The sequence below is a fragment of the Pteropus alecto genome, unplaced genomic scaffold (assembly GCF_000325575.1).
Source record: "Pteropus alecto unplaced genomic scaffold, ASM32557v1 scaffold39, whole genome shotgun sequence".
NCBI classification, from domain to species: domain Eukaryota; kingdom Metazoa; phylum Chordata; class Mammalia; order Chiroptera; family Pteropodidae; genus Pteropus; species Pteropus alecto.
Genome location: NW_006443568.1, coordinates 9,071,045 through 9,093,570, shown reverse-complemented (window position 1 = coordinate 9,093,570; position 22,526 = coordinate 9,071,045). Strand labels below are relative to the sequence as shown.

General features: G+C 37.9%; 1 long non-coding RNA gene and 1 other non-coding gene across 2 annotated transcripts in view; one reads left to right on the top strand and one right to left on the bottom strand.

Annotated features, from left to right (window-relative positions):
- Positions 1-9,320: 9,320 nt before the first annotated feature.
- LOC112472938 overlaps positions 9,321-22,526 on the top strand; it is a 33,186-nt gene continuing 19,980 nt past the window's right edge. Inside the window, exons 1-2 of the long non-coding RNA XR_003043842.1 lie at positions 9,321-11,337; positions 12,811-12,891. This is a non-coding gene — a long non-coding RNA (uncharacterized LOC112472938). The remainder of the gene's footprint in view (positions 11,338-12,810; positions 12,892-22,526) is intronic.
- Positions 19,776-19,893, bottom strand: LOC112473047. Its single transcript, XR_003043884.1, has one exon. It is a non-coding gene; the product is annotated as a 5S ribosomal RNA (ribosomal RNA).

The window sequence follows — 22,526 nt, the reverse complement described above, 5'->3', positions numbered from 1 at the left end:
GATCTTGGGCAAGTCACTGAACCTATCTGAGCATCAGTTCTTCATCAGTAAGAAAGTGACAATAATAGAAAACAAAACAAAAAAAAGAAAAAGAAAAAAAGAAAGCAATAATGATGATATTAATACCTCTTTCACAGGTCTATGGTAAGAATTGAATGGGATATAAAAATGCTTAGAGGGATACCTGGCACAGAGTTTTCTATAAATGTCAGTTGAATCTGGGAGTAAACAATGTCTTTTGTACTACTATGGCTCTGGGGTCTACTCAATCTTCTCTTCATTAACTTATCATCCTCTAGAGGCTTCCCTCCATATTTAGAATAAAATCCAAACTCCTTCCGAATCCAAGAAGACCCTGTATGGTCTGACTTCACTTACTTGTCCAACCCACAAGCCACACTGAGTTTCTGCCTGGCAGAACTTGACAACTTTCTAGTTTCAGAACTATCATACACTCTTATCTCTCTACCTGGAATGGCCCTCACCCAAGTGGCTGGTGCCTTCTCATTCTGCAAGAAATTTTATTTCCTCAGAGTGGCCTTTTCTGACTATCAATTTTAAAATTGTTTCCCATTTTTATTCTTTCTTTCAGAGCTTGATCTCTTTGTTCAGAAAAGTTAATCATAATTTATAATTCTATTTACCCATTTAATCTCTGTCTCCTCCACTAGACTACAAGTTCCATGAAGGCAAGAACCACCAAGTGTATACGTAATGCCTGACACATTGCTCACAGTCGGCTCTCAAATGTTTGTTGAAAGGCTGAGTGACATATAAGGCTTTTACTGGTTTTCTGCTGCCATTCTTTCTCTTTTTAAAAAAATCTCATTTTCTCTACATTTTGCACAGTTCTGTATTGGATTTCACTGCTAAGTGGAAACACCTCTCTGTTGAGTCAGAAAAGCCCTTGACTCTTGTATACACTATGCTGGCCTTAATTGTCTATGTATGGTGCTAGCACCGGTTTCTTTTATTTTTTGTGTGTGTTCACTTGTCAAGGTTGTACTTGTTTTTAGAGGCAGGCAACAAAACAATAAGACCTGAACTTCAGATCATCTAAGAATCCCCACTCTTATCTACCCAAATTACTTGTATAGGCAAAGGGAGTGGGAGAACAGTTCAAGAAAGGAAAAAAGTGTTAGCAAAGGTATGCAGTATGTTGTGTGTGGAAAAATTAGGGAACACCCATAGTTTTTGGTGGTTGAGGCAGAAGATCAGGTTGGCTACATAAGGTCTAATGAGTTGGAAATATTCCCTTCACTTCTATTTTCTGAAAGAATAAGATTGGTGTTACTTCTTCCTTAAATGTTTGATAGAATTTATCAGTGAAACTACATGGGCCTAAGCTTTCTTTAGGAAAACAAATTCTTCAATAACAAATTTATTAAATAGATACAGGGCCATTCAGATTTTCTGTTTCATCTTATGTCAGTTTTAGTTAAATTGTACTAGAAAAAGTTTTGAATGCTAAATTGAATCATTTTCTCGAAATGAACTACATTTTGGGGTCTTTAAAGGTTTTTATGCAAAGGGATTACAGCACTTCAGGAAAGTTAATCTGGAGAATGTACAATAAGGGTTTTGGAAAGAGGTCAGGGAAAGGGGTGGAGGAAGAGGTGGAAGAAGCGGATAGTAGGCTTTCACAGAAATGTGAGGAATAAGTGACAAGGGCCCAGACTAGAGTGGTTTTGGAAATGAGGGAAAAGAACCAAATTTCAGAAATATAACCACTTCTTTATCTATATCTCCTTCTGCTTGAACTAGGGTATTGATAAATTTTAGTACTTAATGGAACATTGTGCTGCTTCTCAGCATCTACTCTGCCCAAGGTGGAAAGCATTCCTTGTACCAGAGCCCAGTGGTAGAAGAGTATAATATTTCTGCTGTGATTTAGACTTCCAGACTTTAAGACTGAGGCCTTAGGAACTGGTGCCAGCTGTCTGTCCTTTTAGTTTTAAGTTTAACTTCACGAGTAGCTTTTCCAACATACTGTTGATATTTCTCTTTTTTATATTACAGATGTGGTTTCACAGGGCATCTAGAGGTTGTTTAAATTCTGTAAGTAAATACTGTGGTGAAGCTGTTTTCCTAGTTTGGGAACTGGAACAGCCGCTATGATAGAGGGAAGAAATGTGATGTGAAGTCAAAAGACCTGAGTTTTAACACTGGTTCGATTACTTATTAGCTGTATGACCTAAGGGAATGCATTTAATCTTTCTGAGCCTTAGCATTCTCATGTGTAAACTGAATATAACACCAATCTTGTATATTTTACAATTTGTTTTGAGAAACAAGTGAAAGAAATTATTTTCCATTTTTAAAAAACAAATCCATTTAAAATCTAATGTCTAATTATTTCTATGAATACATTTTAAAAGTAATTAATTGATTAACATAAATGAGAATCTTTTAACTGAAAATTGCAAGAAATTTTGTTTCTTTGTTTTTTTGGGTAGACTTCCACACCTCTAAGTGACTATGGTAGTAATATTTGGCTTTCAGGAAAATAATAAAATTTCCTTTTTATATAAAATTTTCAACTAAGCCTTAGAAGACTTTATAGTTTTGAAGAAAGAGTAACTTTCAAAGGGCAATTATTGTGCATTTAGCAAGGCACTAGAGTTAGGTTAGAATTTTCAAATCCTAACTCTTAATTATGATCTGAGAGGTATTAAACCAGTTATCAAGAATTCTCTTTTCCCAGACATCTACATGGCGTCCTTCCTCACCTTAAGTCTCTATTCTAGAGACACCTTCTCTGTGGGAACTTCCCTGCCCATTCAGTTTAAAATGTAAACCCTGCCCAATTTCCTCATTTCTATTCTCTGCTTATTTTTTCTCCACAGCATTTATCATTTAACAGATTATATCATTACTTATTCTGTCGATACCTTTATTGTCCCTTCACCACCCGTCCCCCACTATAATGTAACATCATAAATTTTATCTGTTCGCTGTTGTATCTCTAGAAATAAGACAATACTTGAGACATAATAGACACTCAGTAGATATTTGTGAAACAAATAAAAGAATACATCACGGGTTTTCCCTTCAAATTTAATAGTGTAAGAATATGGAAAATCAAGAATATGGGAAATCTAGAATATGGCATTTTGACAAAACAGGGATGGGACTCTATAACCCTGATGCTTCTTCTAACACCAGCCAACATGTCCACGTTTAAACTAAAAAGATCCAATTCTCTTAGCTCTGAGAACAATGTTTGGAAAATTTAATGGTCAATCTTTACTTTGAGGATAGGAAGAAGCAGAGGGGTGCCCAGGGAGTCATCTTCTAAGAGAATGCTCTCCCAAATCTTGGGTTCTGGCAGTTGCCTACCAAGTATTGTTCAAAGTCATTAAGATAATCCTCTCCTCTCACTTCCAGAGGATTCCCTCTAAAATACAAGTACCCCAGGAGGGGATCACAGCTTAATCTTTCATCATTTAACACTTGAGTTGAATTTCGGATATGGGGTGAGGACTAGGCAGGAAAACCCAGTTTACCAATTTTACAGTTAAGCTTGGGGCAGAATATGACTAGCTTTTTTCACACATCAAAGTCCCCTTGCCCCTAAATATCACTCCACAAACAAATACTACAGCTTGCAACTGATCAGGGAGGATCTATGTTTCTAAACAGCTACAATTCTATCAATTCTATCAACCTGATCTCTGCAATTGTAATTTCAAAGAGATTACAAGGTGGAGAGGAGATTTGGATTCCTAACATACCAAACTGGTATCACAGAAAGTAAACCAGGTTATCTGCCTCCCAATCTGTGCCCTGAGGTATAGATTTGGCAGTGGGAGTGCCCAGGGATTAGGTCGCTATTATAAATAAATACATATATTGTTAATTTACACCCAAATGTTCATACTCAAGTCAAGTGACCCTTATGCCATGTGCTGTGAGCAGTAATTCTCCAATTTCTATCAGGGGACTGGCTAAACCTGAAGCACTTGAAAAAAAATGCAGATTCCTGAGTCCCATCTTAGATCTAACAATAGCTCAGCGAAGGTATAACTTGATAATTCATGTTTTTTAAAACAAGCACCTAATGATTATCATGAATGGCAAGATTGGGGAACCCCTGTGAGGGATACCAACTGTATATGATATGAACCCTGATTTTAGGAACTTTATAACCATTTGGAAAGTTGGAACTGAGATAAGAAATAACTGAACATGGTTTCATCACAGTGGTCAACATGTGATACTTTATATAAATATAAAGACAGAAGAGAAGTCATTGGTAGGGAAGACTAAATAAAGTAAATAAGACCTTGGCGGGCCTGGAGTTCACACAGGATTTGAATAAAGGAGAGGAGCATGTGGAGGAAAATCAGTAGGGAAATTAACAAAGGTTCAGAGGTATTAACATAGCAGCAGGTTCTCAGAACATCAAGTCTGGCCAAATTAGAATATACGCTTTGATAGGTAGGGTTGGGCCAAATTATAGAAGGTCTTGAAGTCAGACAGAAGAGTTTAACCTGCCTGAGGTGGAAAAATAGTAAAATTAAACCACCAACTGGTCAAAATCCTCTCTGAGTGGGAGAAGGGGTATGGGTTCTGATGTACACTTCAGGGTTAAGCTTACCCCCTCTTCTTAAATCTGAAACTTTCTCCAGCAAGGGAAAGCTAGCAGAGGAATTTGTGGGAAGATACCTATGTCTTTCTTCTCATCCACCTTTCTAATATAAATCTTTCAAACTCTGATATAAATTTCCTTTGCCTCCTTTTGAAATCAGCAGAAAATTTCCCAGGGAACCTAAAAGCTGGTTCACAATTTAGAGCAATGCTTACTTCTAGTGCTAGAAACTCATCTGAGTCTGTCTACAACACTAAGGTAGTATTCTAAATTCTGAACACATATTGGTCTGGAAATTCCTCATAACTCAGGAAGCAGTTTACCTACATGGAATATGAATATATTGCTCTGAATTCTCCTGGGAAAAGGACTTGTGAACTGTGATCCCATAGAAAACGGTTGTGAGGCTAGAAGGGCATAGGGGTACGTGGTATATACCTAGGTATGTAAGCTTTCTCCCTCTCTTGTTTCTTTGCTCACTACTGAACAAGAAGTTTCAGAAGCCTGTGCTTGAGCCTGAAAGCCAAGCTCCTGGGTGATTGAGGATTTTCTGGTTTCAAATTAAACAGAAAACTAAATTAGCAAATTAATTGTTAGATGTATTTTCCTGGGCCCTTCATCAGCTGCTGCAGGACCAGTAGCCAATCAAAAAAGACTTTTGGTTGCCCTAGAGAGGGGGCAGGGTTCAGAATCAGGTTCTGCTAGCTACCAAGTGTCAGACATGTTAATTTTAAATTACTTTTGTACCGTTTGGTGTCAAAATGATTAAAGCATGAAGAGGAAAACAGAACCAAAGGAGAGAGAAGGGAAATCATTTACCTTGCATTTGGAGTAAGGACCCTTGAAATTCCACTTCAGCTGGCTTTCTCCTATAAATTATAGCAGTTCCATAGTTTAGGCCCTTTGGCGACCACCTAAGAAGGGAGAGTTGTGTGGTGGTCATGGTCCTCCATTCCCTTTGTATAATGTCACTATCTTTATATGGCAGAGTCTATATTACAAACACTAATATAGCCACACTTTCTCTCCCCCTTCCCCAATAAAACTTTATTCTGTTAATTTATTAGGCACCATCTTAAGTATATTTTACATGTAATATAGCATACAATCCTCACAATAATGTTATGAGGTGGCTGTCATTGTTAGTTCCATTCCACAGATGAGGAAACTTTGGCTTAGAGAGCTAAAGTTATTTGCTCTAGTCATTCAGCTAATAGAGGCAGAGCTGGGCTTCTAGTTCCTGGTTTGTTCTATTCCACAGCCATACTGCCTCCTATTCATTTTCCCTTTTGGGTTGAAGGAACCAAGCAAGAATTTAAGTAAATCTGATTGCTGACAAAACTTCATTGTCCCTTTTAACAGTTGTGTATGCTTTCTTTTTGTTTAAAGATGCGGCTGAGGTCAGCCTTATAATCCATGAAATAGCAAAGTCTTTATGGAACTAATATTCCACAATAACCAGCTTACCAGTTGGCTTGTGTTTGTCTCTGTACCCAGATTTACCCAGTTGCTTCTATGGGCCTCATGACACCTTTTGCTCAAGATGAAACATCTCACCTGAATCTTGTATATGAAATATAAGGCTGACCTCCTCTGCTATTGCTTTTCAAACTCCAACACAAAGCTGTACTGTTTGAGTTCTCTCAGTCTGCCAGATTTTATTATTTTCTTTACCCTTTCTATAGTCACCCCACATTATCTTACCATGTTGTTTGCCTCTGGAATTGCAATGTGGTGCTACAATCAACTTTTATGATCCTGGTGGCAAGGAATTCATGATACTGCTCTCTGAATGCTACTAAATAAGTTTCAGTTGCACCAGGATACCCTTAGGGTGCCAAGTGATACACAAGCCCTCATTCAGGATAATATTGGTAATACCAAAAAAGTGATCTATAAGCACCAGACTTAAGTAATTGCTCGCTGATAAATTTAGAAATTCCAAATCTTAGAACTTCAGGATATTCTTGAGCTGACTTTTAGTGAATGTCAAGAGCTTAATGAGGTAGGTTATATTGTTTTCCCCTTTTTTACAGTGTCCAAGTGAATGGCAGAGCAAGGATGAAAAGTAACAAACATTTTTTGGTCCAGCCACCATGTGCATTTTGAATGCTTCAAGACACTATTTCATATTTACATGAATTCTTCCATAGTCTTAGCTAATATATGTATCTCTGAAGTTCCTAACCATCAGTTCTGGGAAGTCACCCAGAATAAATCTAATTAAAAAAATTTTTTTTTACACAGTAGCCCTTCAGGTATTTCAAGATGGCCCTTCTATCACTCATGAATTCTTCAGTTTCTCCTTACAAGCCATGATTTCAATTCTCCTCACCATCTTAATTATATCCCTCTAAAAGTAAACATGTTACTTAGATGTTGTCTAACAGAATGGAGCTTTCTTTCCTTGTTTCAGATGCTGTATTTCTATTTTTTATTTTCATTTTTCAATTAGTGTTACTATTCAACATTATTTTTTATTAGTTTCAGTGTACAACATAGTGGTTAGACATTCGTATAATTTACGAATGATATAATTTGTGATTTCCCCCCCATCAGATGCTGTATTTCTATTAATCCAGACTAAAATTATATTTTTTAAAAAAAGCTCCATATGGGGGAAAAAGATTAACCTGACTCCCCACCACCTCCCTTTGCCACATACTTGGTTTTCATGTTTATGTTCCTTTTCTAGTTCTGTCATAAGACGCCCACATGCTTCTTTTCTGCATAACCTTGATCCTCCTCATTCTTTGCAGTGTAGTACTTATCTCTCCATGTGCACGTTACTTTTATTTTCTCTTGGCTTCCCATCATCTTTTTTCTTCCCACTTCATCTACTGGTTTCTATCTAGCTCAACATCAGAGAATCAAAATCACTTTCTAACCACCTTGCTTCTTTATAATGTGAGATTGGCATGTTCTGAATCTGGTGAGGTGGGATGTGTCTGTCCTGGTTAGCATTTACAATGCATATGCTGACAGTTTGAGGCTGGCTTCCAAGAGAATAATCTGATTTGGGAATGCTGTTCCTAAGCATATCTCAGACAAATTTCACTTTACTGGAGTTCCAGAAGAAAAAGCATGGCCCAGGACCTGGTCATATAGGGGACATCCTGAGTGTAAAGGTGGTGAACTAATGGAACGTCACTCTATGATAGTTAAGCTGATAAACCAGCTTGGATGATGAGAAACATTTGGAAGCAGCCTGGCTTCAAATTCCTAGCTCTGTAGGTTCCAGCCTGGGTGATCTTGTGCTGATTACTTAACTCCTCTGTCTCATTTCCTCGTCTGTAAAGTAGTGGCAACAATTGTATCCTCCTCTTACGCCTGTTGTGAGGAGTTAATTCATATGGAGAGCTTAGAACAGTGCCTGGCTTACCCACAGTAAAGGACAGATATTATTATTATTCCTGTATGTTGGAAGATAATTTAAAGGTAGAACAGAAAAGAGGTTATCTCTCCCAGGCACTTAGGTTATCTGCCTGCTTCTTTACAAGACTTAATTCAATGAGCCACACAGCATTGAGGTTTTGGCTTTATAAGGAAGCAGACATTCAGGAAGCTCAAGAGTCATTTGTGAATGAATGCCCCTCAATCTGGGGCTAGTGAGAGGCAGGGGTAGAATTGTTATTTAAGGGGGAGAGTAAAAGTTATAAGAATTAAAATCTCGTGGGGGACGAGACCCAACATAATCACTTCGTTTTCTCCCTACTGAAATAAAAAAGCTTTCAGGCAAAAATGAGTAAATGTGGCTCCCAATGAGGGCTGCGGAGCTACAGATCCTACCAAAAGAATTAAATGGTCTACAATGGCAAATTTTTTTAAATCCCTGGATTTAAAAAAAATAAAAGCATACACGTCCCGCCCCGCCCCCCCAAAAACAAAAACAAAAAAACAAAAACCCTCCACCTTTTTAGTCTTGGTCATAAAGCAGCTTAGTACAGAATTCTACAAATGTCAAAGATTCCACAGAAACCTTTTTGGTTTTGTTGTATGGTCCACAGCCTAGACTCTACACTAACAGAAGAAATTACCTTTAGGTTGTGTCAAATAGTGTTAAAATACTACATTAAATAAATGCAAAGAGCCCAGAACAAAGAAAGTGATTAAGCTGCATTCAACTCACTATGCTAAACCCCTGTAGGGGGGCTCGAATTAAACAAATTTGGTTTCTTGGCCTAAATCCTTTTCTTCAAAGAACTTTTTTCTTGTAATTCTGGTAAATTTGTTTTCATCTTCATTTCTTAGTCCCTAGAAAAGCTGTGTGAGAATAATCTCCCTGACTGGGTTACATTTTAGGAAGAGAGAGATGGACTATGAATAATGGAATAGAGGGTGCTGGGTTATACAGCTAAACAGGCGTTGGACGAACTGAGGCATGGGAGGTGTGTGATCAGCCCCAGAAAAAAGCCAGTTAGTGACACCCGGGATGATTTTATCCGGCAGTGAATCAAAAAAGGCTGCGAGGGAGATAATAAGGTGTAATTATAGCAGTGCTGTGAGTGCCTGTTTATGGGGTCTGGCAGCAATTTGGTTGAACACCCCTCATTTTGAGAAATTTATAATTTTGGCAGTAAGAATTCGTGCCTTAAAATTTGGCACAAACCCTCAGTTTAATATTGCAAAATCTGGGAAATGTTGAAATGTGGCTGCTATTCTAATTGAACTTTTTCAGGCTCTTTCGAATTGGTTTTTTTCCTGTTGGATTCGGAAACAAACGCCTCTCTTTAAAAAGTTCACGAAGGTTTTTTAAACCACAATCTCGTCAGCTTACAAGCAGATGTACTGTTGTAATAAACTCTCATGACTTCAATCTTTGTGTACATACGGGTGGGGGAAAAACCTTAACTTGAAAAACCTGAGTTCCTTCTGTTAGTAGCCCTTTAAAAATTCCCCACAATGAGTATTTTGTTTAATTTCCTTTGAGTCAAGGCGGTCAACGTGGTGTTGCTCTTGGTTTTATCAACCGACTGCTCCCCCAAGATTATTCTCCGTTGTTTTAAAGTAGAAAGGAGGTCACCAGGCTGTAGTGAAATGTGGCTAACTGCGGCTGGGACCAAGTTGGCCCAACGGGCTTTTCTAAAGTAACTTCAAGTTTTCTGACAGGAAACCCCGTCATTCTCATAAGTCTCGGCTCTGGTTCCCACGGCCCCAGCGGCTGCGGAGCCCCGGAAGCCCCTCGCGGGGCCGGATAGGGGCGCGGGGAGCTGTGGGCAGCAGGGGGCAGCAGTGGAAACCCGTTGTTATCCAGCCGGGGGGTGGGGCGGGAAACCGCTCCCCCCGTTTCCGTGCCCTGTTCTCTCCCCTCCCCCTCTCGTGCCTCCCCTCCCTCCCCACGGGGAGGGGGAGGGGGCGCGGAGCCTTCCCTTGAGACAGGGGGCGTGTGCGTCCCCTCCGCTCCCCTCCCCCAGGCCGGGCTCTCCTGGCTCCCCGAGGCGGGAGTTTCCAGGAAGAGCTCACAGCGCGGCCGCACCACCGAGCGCACGGAGACATCAAGTAGTCCCTCAGAGCAACATTATTAGAGAATTTTAGCTGCCAATGACTGTTGGAGTTGGAACTCCGAAAGGGTAGGAAGTGGCCGCCTGCCCTGAGAGGTTCAAGGAAAGCAGTCCGAGCTCCCGATTTCCATTCCTGGGGAAAAGCTATGTGGGGGAGGCAGAACGAGTTCCGGCGGAGGGCTCGGGCGCGCCCGGTGAAGCGCCGCGCGGTCGAAGCGCTCACAGAGTTAAAGTGGGCGGGAAAACCCGGAGCGGACTCTCCCTGACACTCCCAGGACCTCCCACCCCATTCTTCATTGGGGAGGGGAGCGAAAAGCGCAAGAGAGAAACGTGCTCCCGTTCCTTGGGTCCTAAATCACCAATGAAGAAACAAGTGGCTATCCGCCACCTCGAAGTACGCGCGACGGAACTTCGTTCGCGGCGGGGTGAAGAAGGGCCGCGTGGCTCCTCCTCTAACGTCCGCACCGTCGGCGCTGGGTGCGCGCTGAGAAGCCCAGGCTAGCAGGCTGGAGGAGCTGGGCGCGCGCATGCGTGCGGTGGGCGCGCGTTTCCCGCCCCTTCCCTGAGCGCGTTCGCTTTCCCCTTCCCCCCACGTTACGCAGCCGCCACTTCCGAGCCTCCCCGGCTCCCAGCCCTCTTCTTTCGGGGGAGGTGGCCCGTTTTACTCATCTACTGACTAACCCCTTCGCCCCAGCTTCGCCCCGCCTCCCCTGAGCTTCGGTACAAACTCCGCTGCTAGGGCTCGGCTTTCACATTCCCGCCTCCGCCCTCTATCTCCCTTGCCAACCCTAAAGCACTTCCTGCAAACTGCCCTGTTCTCGCTCTTCTCAGCGCCTCCTCCTACTTTCCCTAACTGGATGGCTGCTTTCTCGTTGGCGCGGCCTCGGGTTGTCCTTTAGTCGTCTTTCCTGCGAGTAGCGATCTTCAGCTCCATTCCACAGATGGGGAAGTTAAGGTCCAGGGCTCTGACAGGATGGACTCTAAAGGCTCCTTGAGTTTCCAAATTAAAGCCATGACTGACACTAGGAAGATTAACCCTCGACCTCCTGCAATTTAAGCAACCTTGAAGAGCCAGTCCCAAAATCTTTCTCTTGGGTCCCTCAATCCTTCCGGCCAAACCACGCACCAGCCCAGTCAGCAAAAGTCGCAGGAACAATTTGCCCCCAAATCTACTAGCGGTTATTAGATTAGAAGAAGGGCTAATGGAGATCTTACCGGGCAGGAGGTCTTTTAGAGCTGATACAGGTGATCAATGTAAAGTCATTTTTTTTTAACTTGATGGGTAATGTTTTAGATTTTGTAATTCTCGTTTCTTTCCCCATTCAAGGTCATTTACGTTTTGAAAACATTGTGATGAAATGTGTCTCCGATTAATTTTTTTAATTTTAAAATACGATTTTTTTCTTTTTTAAAATACGGTTGGTTATTATCTTAAATTTTCCCCAGCCCCCAAAGTCCGTTCTTTCCCGGGCTTCAGTTCAGATTAAAGTTATCCCGAGTCCTGGAGAGACTTGCAAGAGATATCTTAAGAATCCTGAAACACTGTCTCTGTAAACTTTTTTATTCCTCTATAGACATTTTGTGTACCACAAACGTTAAAGCTATGACTGGGAATTAAGGGAAACAGGAGACTTGTGTAATTTTATGTACATCTAGAGATTCGTTATTTCAGATTCAAATGTTTTGAGAGTCCCATTCCAAGCATTGTAAATAAGGATCTGTTTTGTTAAGTTTTGTTTTAAATGACAGTTTTATCATGATTTTCTTCTATTGCAAGAATTTCTAAACTATTTATTGGGGTGGGTGTCTTTTAGCATAAATGGTTGAAGAACCAGTCCAGATTTGTTACAAGACAGTTTTTTGTTAAGTAGACTGAGGTTGGTTGCATGCTAACCCTTTCTGAACATCTATATGTTCAGTAAATGAACGCTTTCTGTGCGCATTGCACTATTTCAGGTTTTTTGTGGGATATAAAGTTGGACAAGATAGGGCTGTTATTTTTTTTATGGTGGCATTGGTTAACGTAATCCAGTAAGTTTCAGGTGTAAGGCTATTCTTAAGACACAGTCTAGTAGTGGAGCTAAACCTCTCCACCACAGGCTCAAATCAGTAAAAAGTCATTATTTCATTTTTAAAAAATTACTTGTTATATATAATTTGAGGTTTACAAAAATTTTCCCCCTTGATGTGCGATGAGTTCTCAGGTCTGAACATGTAGATCAAGAGATGAGAGCAATGAATAGTTAAGCAGCTAAACAGGAGCAGGAGTGATTTAATGGTAATATGAATATTTACACACTCCAGTATTGAAATATAACATTGTAGGAAGGGTAGGAAAAAGAAGTTTAAGTGTAAGGATGTCCAGGTCTTCAGATTTTAAATACTGAAGAAAGATAGGAAAGTCTTAGAAATTATGTACTGTTTAACTTTGCATCGTGTTCACAAACATAGCTTTTATTTCAAGAAGGATGAAATAATCTTACATTTAAGCACTTGCCCACATACATAGATTTGGTGAGGAGTTTTAAGGAAGACCAGTGGTAGAGAAGTAAAATCCAATTTTCAGTGGGATTCAAACTTCCTAAAGTAGTAGGAGGAGAGAATCCTTTGATTTAGGTTGACGAGACCCAAATCTCTTCCCCGCTCCCCAAAGAATACTGATTTTGTACACTTCATCTGATCTAAATGTTTCTACTGGGCTCCTGCTTCTGCTTCCAGAGTTCACAGCAACTTCAGCCTTGCCGTTATGTCCTGGTCTGCAAACTGATGCATCTCATGGTGTTGGTGCTATAAGATAATGTAAGTAGATTTTCAGCTTGATCCTATTGTATTTCTAACATTTAAATTTAGAAGTTAAATTCTAAGAACCCCAAGAACATAGTGTCTTTCTTAAGTACAATGAAAAAAATTACATGTAAAAATGTATTATTTATGAAATCTAGGGATAATTTGCAGAACTGTTGTTTATGGCTGTATTCATAACTTGCTAAAGTGCCCCATAGACATTATGGTCAAGCTGCTGTGGTTCATTATCACTGAACTGGGAGAACAGTGGCACTATATGATTTTTTAAGGGAAAATGATATTATAGACTAAAACCTGTAGAAAAATTGACACAACTCATCAGCTTTATCATAATGGAATTCAGGCCTTGTTTTCCCCTTTATTGTAAATCTCTGTGTCATAAAGCATAAACAGATTCTTATAGTTGGTCTTAAATCCAAGCTGGAAATCATAAGTCTTCTATTTCTTTAGTCATTTTAGAAGCCATGGTTTGAATAGATTCCGATTAAGTCTTTTCATCATCAAGCCTTCTAAAGATGACTTTTCTGGCCACTGCCTCTTGACTCCATTCTTTGTGGGATCCTGGGTAAGTCATTCTTCCTATATGGGCTTCAGTTTCTTTACCTTGGGTGTTGCTGGACCCCTGATCAGCTCCAGGCCATTCTTCAGGAGGCTACTTCTTTGCTCTAGTATTGTAGGACCCTGGACTTTTGAAGCAATTTCTTCTTTTACTCAGATCTGTGTCCTTTTGAGTCTTATTTAGTTTTTATACATTGATGAGAGAGCTTTTATATTGGGAAATTGAAATTTGGGGCTTAAAAAATAATGTGATCTTAAGGTAGGCCTTAGAGAGGTTAGGGGCACAAAGAGACCATATCAGGGATTCAGAACCTGGCATCCAGGATAGAATTCATTGGGTTCATTAAAGTGGATGGGAAAAATTACATCTTTATTTTCACTAATTTTTAATTGAAATTTAGCATTTCCTTTTAATATAAATGTTGGTAACAAAATCATACCAGTATTAGCAGTACCGTACTTGTGACTGCCACTGATATAAAAATACAGTTAATTTCATATCATATTGCAGTTGTTGCAGACATGTTGATATTGTTTGTACTCACTACTAGATCTTGTTATTTAATGTGTTAATAAAGAAACATTTATTACTGTATCACAAATTTTTAATATTTGAAACTATTTCAGTATAATAGGTTTCCTTTGTAAACCTATATAATAGCTTTTTAATTATTTGATGCATTAAAAAACATTCTGAGAAGAGGTCTATAGGCTTCACACTGCTAAAGGAGTCCATGGTACAAAGAAAGATTAAGAACTGTTTTAATCAAAATAAATACTCTTTGCAATGGGTTATAACTCATTGAATAAAATAAGAATCCATGAATCCATGCTGATATAAATAAGTTAATCATTAATATAAGTGTAGGAAAAAATGAAAGTTTTTTTTTAATAGGAAGACAACTAATAAATATAGATGGAATTATGAAGTAAGCAACTGGTGGGTGAAAGTTTGATGAGCAGCAGGATATTTACATAGCAAAGTCTCTCTCCATGATACTTAATAGTTATAAAGGGGAAATAATGGAGGAATCTCATTAACACTATTTTAACCAAGTCATCAAACCTACATCACTCATATTGGGACAAACCAACTTTATGTACCTCTTAAGAAGCACTGAAGACACAATATTTCTTCAGCAGTAATCCTGCCAAAAATGCACAAACTAATCACGAGGAAATGTCAGACAAACCCAAACTGAGGGCCATTTTACAAAGTAACTGGCCTATACTCTTCAAAAATGTCAAGGTCAAGAAACAAAAAGAAAGGCTAAGGAATTGGTTCAGATTAAAAAACAAAAGAAACATGACAACTAAATGCTTGTGTGACCTTAGATTTGATCCTGGTCCAGGAAATAAAAAAATACACCTAAATAATGTTTTTAGGACAATCAACAAAATTTAACATGGACTGTGAACTAGGTAATAGTATTGTATCAATGTTAAATGTCCTAATTTTTATATGTATATTGTGGTTACATTAAAGAATGGCTTCATTCTTAATACCACACTCAAGTGTTTAGGGGTAAAAGAGTATGATGTCTCTAAGTCTCAAATGGTTCGGAAAAAATTCATATATTTATAAATTTTTATGTAGGAAATAATAAAACAAACAAAATGTGAAAAAATTTGATTTTGGTAAAAAGACTTAGGGGAGTTCTACTATTCTTGCAATTTTTCTGTAAGTTCGAAAATATATTGCTTGAGATCATTTGTTCCACCTCTGTACTCTGAAGAGGTGAAAATTCAGATTTTGGAAGATGAAGACTTGCTCAAGGTCACACACAGCAAGTTAGTGACAGGGTTAGGGCCAAAACTCAGATCTCCAGAGAGTGGTCCTCAACTGAATCTGTTGGTGTTTGTGTTTGAATGGCAAAGGTTGAGCCACCCCTTTTTACTTCTCTTTTTATTTTCTTGGTTCCTTAGAGCTAGTTCCTTCTACTAGGGAACCAGCGTAACATAACTGAATGCTTCTTTCAGTTCCTTCATGATTAGGCAAGGATCAATTTGAAGTTTTTGAGCTGTATAGTAGGGATATTCCTTTCCTCTTGTATGTTCACCATCTTTCTTATTGCCATCCTTTTTCTGCACATGGTTGGCTTCTTTTATATGGTATTATTTGTATCCCCTCTTCCATAGAATGATGGTGTATTATTGTTTAAAATTCTTTCCATAGGCCACACTATTTCAAGGTCTCTTCAGTATTACCTACTCTAAAGAAAACTGTATGTTTTCATTTCTGTGGTTCTGTGACACAATTTCCTTAATTGGTGGAAAATTAAGGTGATAATATACTGGGAAAAAAGGGAATATAGCATCTCAGAATTATAGTCTTGAAATAAGGAGATTAACCACAATAATAGATGATGGAGGGCATTTAATAGTTTTACTAGTCACTGAGTAATATCAGCTTTATCAAAAAATTAAGAAGTCAAATCTATCATTTTCCATGTAAATCAGTATAAATCAGCTAATTGTCATCAGTGTGAGAACTCCTTGTCTCCAAATGAGATAATGGAAAATATTCAGCTGAACTATATGAAATTGCCATTTTTGGGTGACAATTGAATATCAGCAATTTCATATGGCTCAACCTAATAGAAGTAAGTATATTTTTAGGTAGTGATGTAGTATCTCTTCTCTTATAGCAATGGTAGAAAAATGGAGATAGCTCATGTGATATCTGCTTTTGACTCTTCAACTTCTCAGTTTCTTTTCCTACCCTGGCTGTTACCTCTGTCCTGACACTGAGATTCTTGGTAGGCTTCAGATTCCTCCAAATTTCCATTTTGGCTTATATTAGATTCCACCATCTGGGAGCCTTCCAGCAATTCATAGAAAGTTAGTGATGGAATGTCAGAGGCAGTTTGTTCCATCTCCTTATACTTCAGATGAGAAAACAGAGGTTAGCATCACAAAGCTGATATCTCAGCGGTGTGGCCAGAATGTAATGTCCTGACTCCCAGAATAGTGGTCTTTCTATCTCAGTACCCATGTTCTATCTGGACCTTATATTTTCTACAGTCCAACTGTACAGACTTGGGTCTGTCAATCTCTCTCTTTTTTCTCCCCGTTTCCTTAGCTCTCAGTTCTCGTCAGTTAGTCACCTCGATCTTATTTCCTCATTTTTGCCTTTTTTTTTTTTTTTTTTAACCATTCAAGAGCAGCCTTAGCTTGTGGATTCTCTATCTTTGCCATTGGTAAAAGGTGAAGAAATAATTGTATTCCCTGATTTTAACTTCCTGGGATGACACTATGGGAGAGTAGCTGGGTAAATTTTATTTTAAGATAATGAAAGCTACCCTTGTATATTGTATATCTATTGTGCATTATTTTATACTTAGAGAATATTTTGAAAATAATTTAAGAAAAATAGCGGTTGATAATATGTCTTTACAACAAAAACTTCCACAGACCAATGAAAACAATTGAAAGGAATCATTATTATGTTTTCAGTGAATGGATGATCTTTTGTTAAGCCCCAAGGAGCAGAGCCTTGAATTGCCTTTTGATTCTGCTGAAAATATACCATATCTTTATTCCTAAAATATGGAATTGTTTACTTGAAAAGACCTTTGGGACTCATGTTCAGGGGAGCAGAGTAAAATATCAAGAAAACATTTGGCATGAAGGAAGTGAAAGATTTTAGGGTAATGAACAAATTTTGGGGTCCTAAGAATTTTGTAATAAATTTTAAAGGGCAGAGCAGAGGCAGTCGCTTCCTCATGTACTTAAGATAGAGCCTCAGTCACTAAGTAGCAAAACTTGGGAGTGAATGTTTGATGTATGAATCTGGGACCTAGAGGAGTATCTCAAGTTTTCTCTACCTTTGAAGACTTAGCTGTTGATAAGAAGTTCCCTGTAAACACCTTATTTTGTCAGCATTTGCATCTTTGCAGCCCAAGAATTTGGTTTTGTGTGCTTTTTCTGCTTTGGGACAAATTAGTCTTCTGTTGGTAGGTGTGCCATATGCAAGATACCACTTCAGCCTGGAGTTTGGATAAGCCCTGGCTGGTGGATGTAAGAAGTCAATGAGTGTTTACTCTAAAAGAGAAAGCTCAGTGTTTGTATTTTCTTCCTTGTGCCATATAGCTTTTCTAGAAATAGTCTTTGGGTATCTTTTATTAGTTAATCTCCCACTGCCACGCCCAAGCCTACCCCCATCCACACCTCTCCACTATCTTTTTATGTGTAAACTATTGCCTTTTGTTGAAAGCAATTTATGGCAAAATCCTATAATTTTCTTTGGAAAATAAAAGATAGATATGTATGTAAGTATCTCTGGTCTCTTTTCTTTTTCAAGCTTTAATCACCCTGTCATTCACAGGCCTGATTTGGAAAAATGTAGAAGAGAAAGACCTTCTACTAAATGGAGTTACCATCAGTTATTGTAAATGGATTTTAGAGACTTAATGATTCTGTCTTAATAAAGTAACAACCCTTAATTCTCTTTGCTAACTGTGAACTTGCAGTTTTCTCCATCAATTGTTCCTGTTAAATAGCCAGAGCTGAAAAGCTGCAGTATTTATTTCAGGATATGTTCACAAGTATATAGTGAAGCTGAGATGTGATAAATGCATTACCAGGTGCCTTATCAAATAAAGAGAAATCAGTTGCTCATTATTCATGCCTTTACTCTAATGAGAAATCAGTTGCTCATTATTCATGCAGGTATTTCCTATAAATACAACAGGCAATTTTTAAAAAAATTTTCACTTTAACTTATTTTGTTAATAATTATTCTCTTTTATTTGTTGAATTTGCTCCAGGACTCCAGAAAGAAAAAAAGAGAGAGAGCTTACTGATAAAGTTTAAGAGTGACTCATTGTTAATGACTACCCTTTCAGATTTCTTTTTGACTAAGGAGCTTAGCTGATAAACTTGACTTAGTCGAGAAGCTACCTAGATCCATTCTACTTCTTCAGGATTTACCAGTCCCTTAAAATTTATCTCAAATGCTCTAATCTTCATACAAGCTTCCTAATAAGATGGCCAAGATGATCTTGTTCTTCTAGCCATCCATTAACACATTATGCATGCCAGTATTTCCCAAGCTAACTGGATTCCTTAAGGTTCAGGGTGAAATAAATACGGTAAACACTATATATTACATTTCTCTCTTGGATATATTCATAATTCATGTCATGAATATATTATGAATGAATAGTAAAGTCTCTGAGAAGGCCTCCAATACAACAGATTTGCTTAATTTTGTTTAGCCCAGTGTACTTATTAAATACTGTCTAAATTGCAAGTTGTAATTCATAATATCACTTTCGTGTAATTCAGATGAAGCCTTCCATGATTCTCACAAACAGTGTTACCACTGGATTCACATAGCTCAGAGTTACATTATAAAATGTTTTAAAAATTTAGTTTTTGTTAATATAAGCAATAGAAAACTTAAACTAGTTTGACAATTAAGTGAATTTGATTATAAGCAATAGAAAACTTAAACTAGTTTGACAATTAAGTGAATTTACTAGTCATCAGCCGAAAACTCAGATAAAGTTTAGTCCTTAGTGTTGAGGCTCAGCGATGTTACCAAATACCTGGTTTCTTTTAATTTCTTCTAAAATATTTGATTTTCTAAAGTTTGCTCCTTGATCTCAATGTAACTGGTTTTCTAGGAAAGCTACCTGTGTTTCCCTCACCTCTAATAAGAGAATATTTCCCTGGGAAGCTACTTCAGAATAGCAAGGAAGCATCTTTTCTAGAAGCCCCAGCAAAATTCATTTCATATCTCATTGACCTGAATTAATGTCACTGGAGATAGGTTGGGCTGGTCTTAGGCCAAGTAGGTTTACCCTGGTTTGGGGTGTGAAGTCAGTTTTCTTGGAAGCTTCCCTGTATGATTACACATCAGAGAATATGGGTATTGTTACTAAGAAGAAGGAGAAATAAATATTGGGCAGCCCAAACCTATAAAAATCTACTACATGAGGCTTACCATATTTTATTCTGAATTAATATATTGATTCATTAATTCTATAATTATTACATATTAATTCTGTATTAATTAACTTTTATTTACATTAAAACTTGTATATGAATGTTTGTTGCATCAATAGTCATAAGAGCCAAAAAGTGGAGACAGCCCAAGTATCTGTCAACTGATGAACAGATAAACAAAATGTGGTATATCCATACAATGGAATATTGTTTGGAAATAAAAAGGAATGAAATACTGACACTTGCTACAACATGAATGAAACTTGAAAACATTATGCTAAGTGTAAGAAGCCAGTCACAAAAGGCTGTGTATTACATGATTCTATTTGTTTTTACTTTATTTTATTTATTTTTATTTATTCTTTAAAAACCTACAGCACCTGGTCTTCCTAGGTTGTCTCCATCCAAGTACTAACCAGGCTCGACCCTGCTTAGCTTCTGAGATCTGACGAGATCAGGCGTGTTCAGGGTGGCATGGCTGTAGATTATATGATTCCATTTATAAGAAATGTCCAGAGCAGGCAAATCCATAGAGACAGAAAGGAGATTAGTGGTCACCAGAGGCTAGAGGGAGGGGGAAATGGGACATTATTGCTAATAGATATAAGGTTTCCTTTGGTGGGGGTGACGACATGTTCTGGAATTAGATAGTGGTGATGTTTGAACAATTTTGTGGATATACTTAAAACCACTGAATTGAACACTTTAAAAGCTAAATTTTATGATATGTGAATTATGTCAATTTAAAAAAGTATGTAATATATACCTTGAAGTTAAGAGCTCATTTTCACCTTTGTATTTTCAAATCCTTTTCCCCCAACCTCAGTGTCTTACACATAGCAGGTGCTCAAACAGTATTTTGAGTGAATGAATGGAAAATTAAATTGAAATAATTGATTATATTTTTATTATTAGGATTCAAAAAGACAGTTACCAAATTCTCTCTTTAAATTAGCAATGCATATGAGTGCAGATCACTCATCTTTGCAACTAAAAAGTCTAAATTATATTCAAAGATTATTCACTTTTGTTGGTTTATTTTGTGATTTGTCACTTGAACAGATATCATTTGGTTACATATCATCACAGAATTGAGCTAATTAGTCTATGTTTTCCTCATTTCCACAGTGTTTATTTTTTTAATTTACTTGTAAAAATTGCTTTCACTTAATTTTCAACTTTGAGATCAAACAGTTTAACTGAGGTTCTGAATTTGTTTTGTCTGATTACTGCTTATAATATTTATATTATTTTTAAAAACTATTACTTTGGCTTTTTGTTTCCTCCACAGAGAGCTTTAATCATATTAGCACCATTCAACTTAATGGTCTCTGTACTTAGCTTCATAAAGGCAGGCTGTGAAGAGACCTATATGTACAGGTAGAATTATTGGTGATGCAAATGATCATGAATCTGAAACTTAAAGATTGGAAATAAATTTACCTTTTAAGTTCTTTCTGGTGTTATTTAAACTGGTCACTCTACCTTCTCCTTGCCACCCCGGTTTGTGAATAAAATACGAAGCCGGCTTAGCTCTGCCATTCAGAAGCATCTTTTCATAGCCCTTCCATCTTGAGGGTTGGATTGGGCATATAAAGCAACGGATCCTGTGGGTTTTGATTTGGGACTTCCAAGAAGCTTTCTGAAATAACTGTCCTACCCATGGATGCTGCTTTCTGACAGCCCTAGTGTGGCCAGTAAATATATGTTTTTTAAGCTAGAGAAGTACTCTTATTCTTTTTCCAAACTTTTAATTTTTTCCCCCTTTTTAATTCCCCCCCTTCCTATGGATGTTGCTGTCTCCCCTTAAGAACTGGATCTCTGAAGGCAGAACATCTCTTCCAACATGCTTGTGGCTCGCACCCGGGGCCTGGTGTATGCAGGGCCTAGCACCTCCAGCGCACTCTGGGGCCCTATTGCACCCAGGGTATGGTCTGTGGCTCCACCTGGGGCGTAAACCCAGGACCTTCTGCGTGTAAAGCAGACGTGCTAACCACTACACTATGGAGCCACCAAAACTTTTAATTTTTTAATAAATTTTAATTCTACGTAAAGTTGGAAAGGATAGTGCAATGACTATGCCATATACGCTTCATCTAAATATGTCAATCATTAACGTTAATAATTTGCCTTATACACTATATATGTGTGTGTTTATATGTGTGTATATATTTATAAAATACACACATATACTTTTAAAAATATTTTATGATCCTTTCAAAAGTAAGTTGTGAGCTGCGGACATCATGGCATTTTTCTTTTTTTTTTTTTTTTTTGGCACTTTCTTAAATATGTTAAATATTTTCACACGTTGACTAAGAAAAAATACATACCTTTCCTACTGTATTAGTTTCCTGTGGCTGCTGTAACAATTTCCACAACCTTGGTGGCTTGAAGCAACAGAAATGTATTCTTTCACAGTTCCAGAGGCCAGAAGTCCAAAATCAAGGTGTTTGCAGGGTCGTACTCCCTATGGAGGCCCTATAGGAGAATCCTTCTTTGCCTTTTTCACTTTTTGGTGGCTTTGGTATTCCTTGACTTGTGGCCACATCACTCTAGTCTCTGTGGTCACATTGCTGCCTCCTCTTCTCTTTCTCCTCTGTGTCTCTTATAGGGACACTTGTCATTAGATTTAGTGACCACACAGATAACCCAGTATATCTCCTCATCTAAGGATCCTTAACTTAATAATATCTACAAAGACCCTTTTTCCAAGTAACATTCAAAGGTTCTGGGGATTAGGACATGGACATATTTTTTTTAGTGGGGGAGGGGGCTATCATTCAGCCCAATACATCTACATATCCATAATACATTGCCATCCTTAATAAATTTAATACACATACAATTTCATTAACTAATATATGTTCCACATTAAAATTTTCCCATTTTTCTTTATAATTTATAATTCTTTTCTGTTTTTATTTTTAATTTTTAATTCAGGATTGCATATTGTCTTCAGATATCTTTAATTCTTTAGTTTCCTTCATTCTAAAACAATTCCCCACTCTTTCATGATATTGTCATTTTTGGAGAGGTAAGGCCTCAGTTTGGATTAATGTGATTCTTTCTGATGAAAGTTAAACATTTTGGGCAAAAATATTACATAAGTGGCCAGT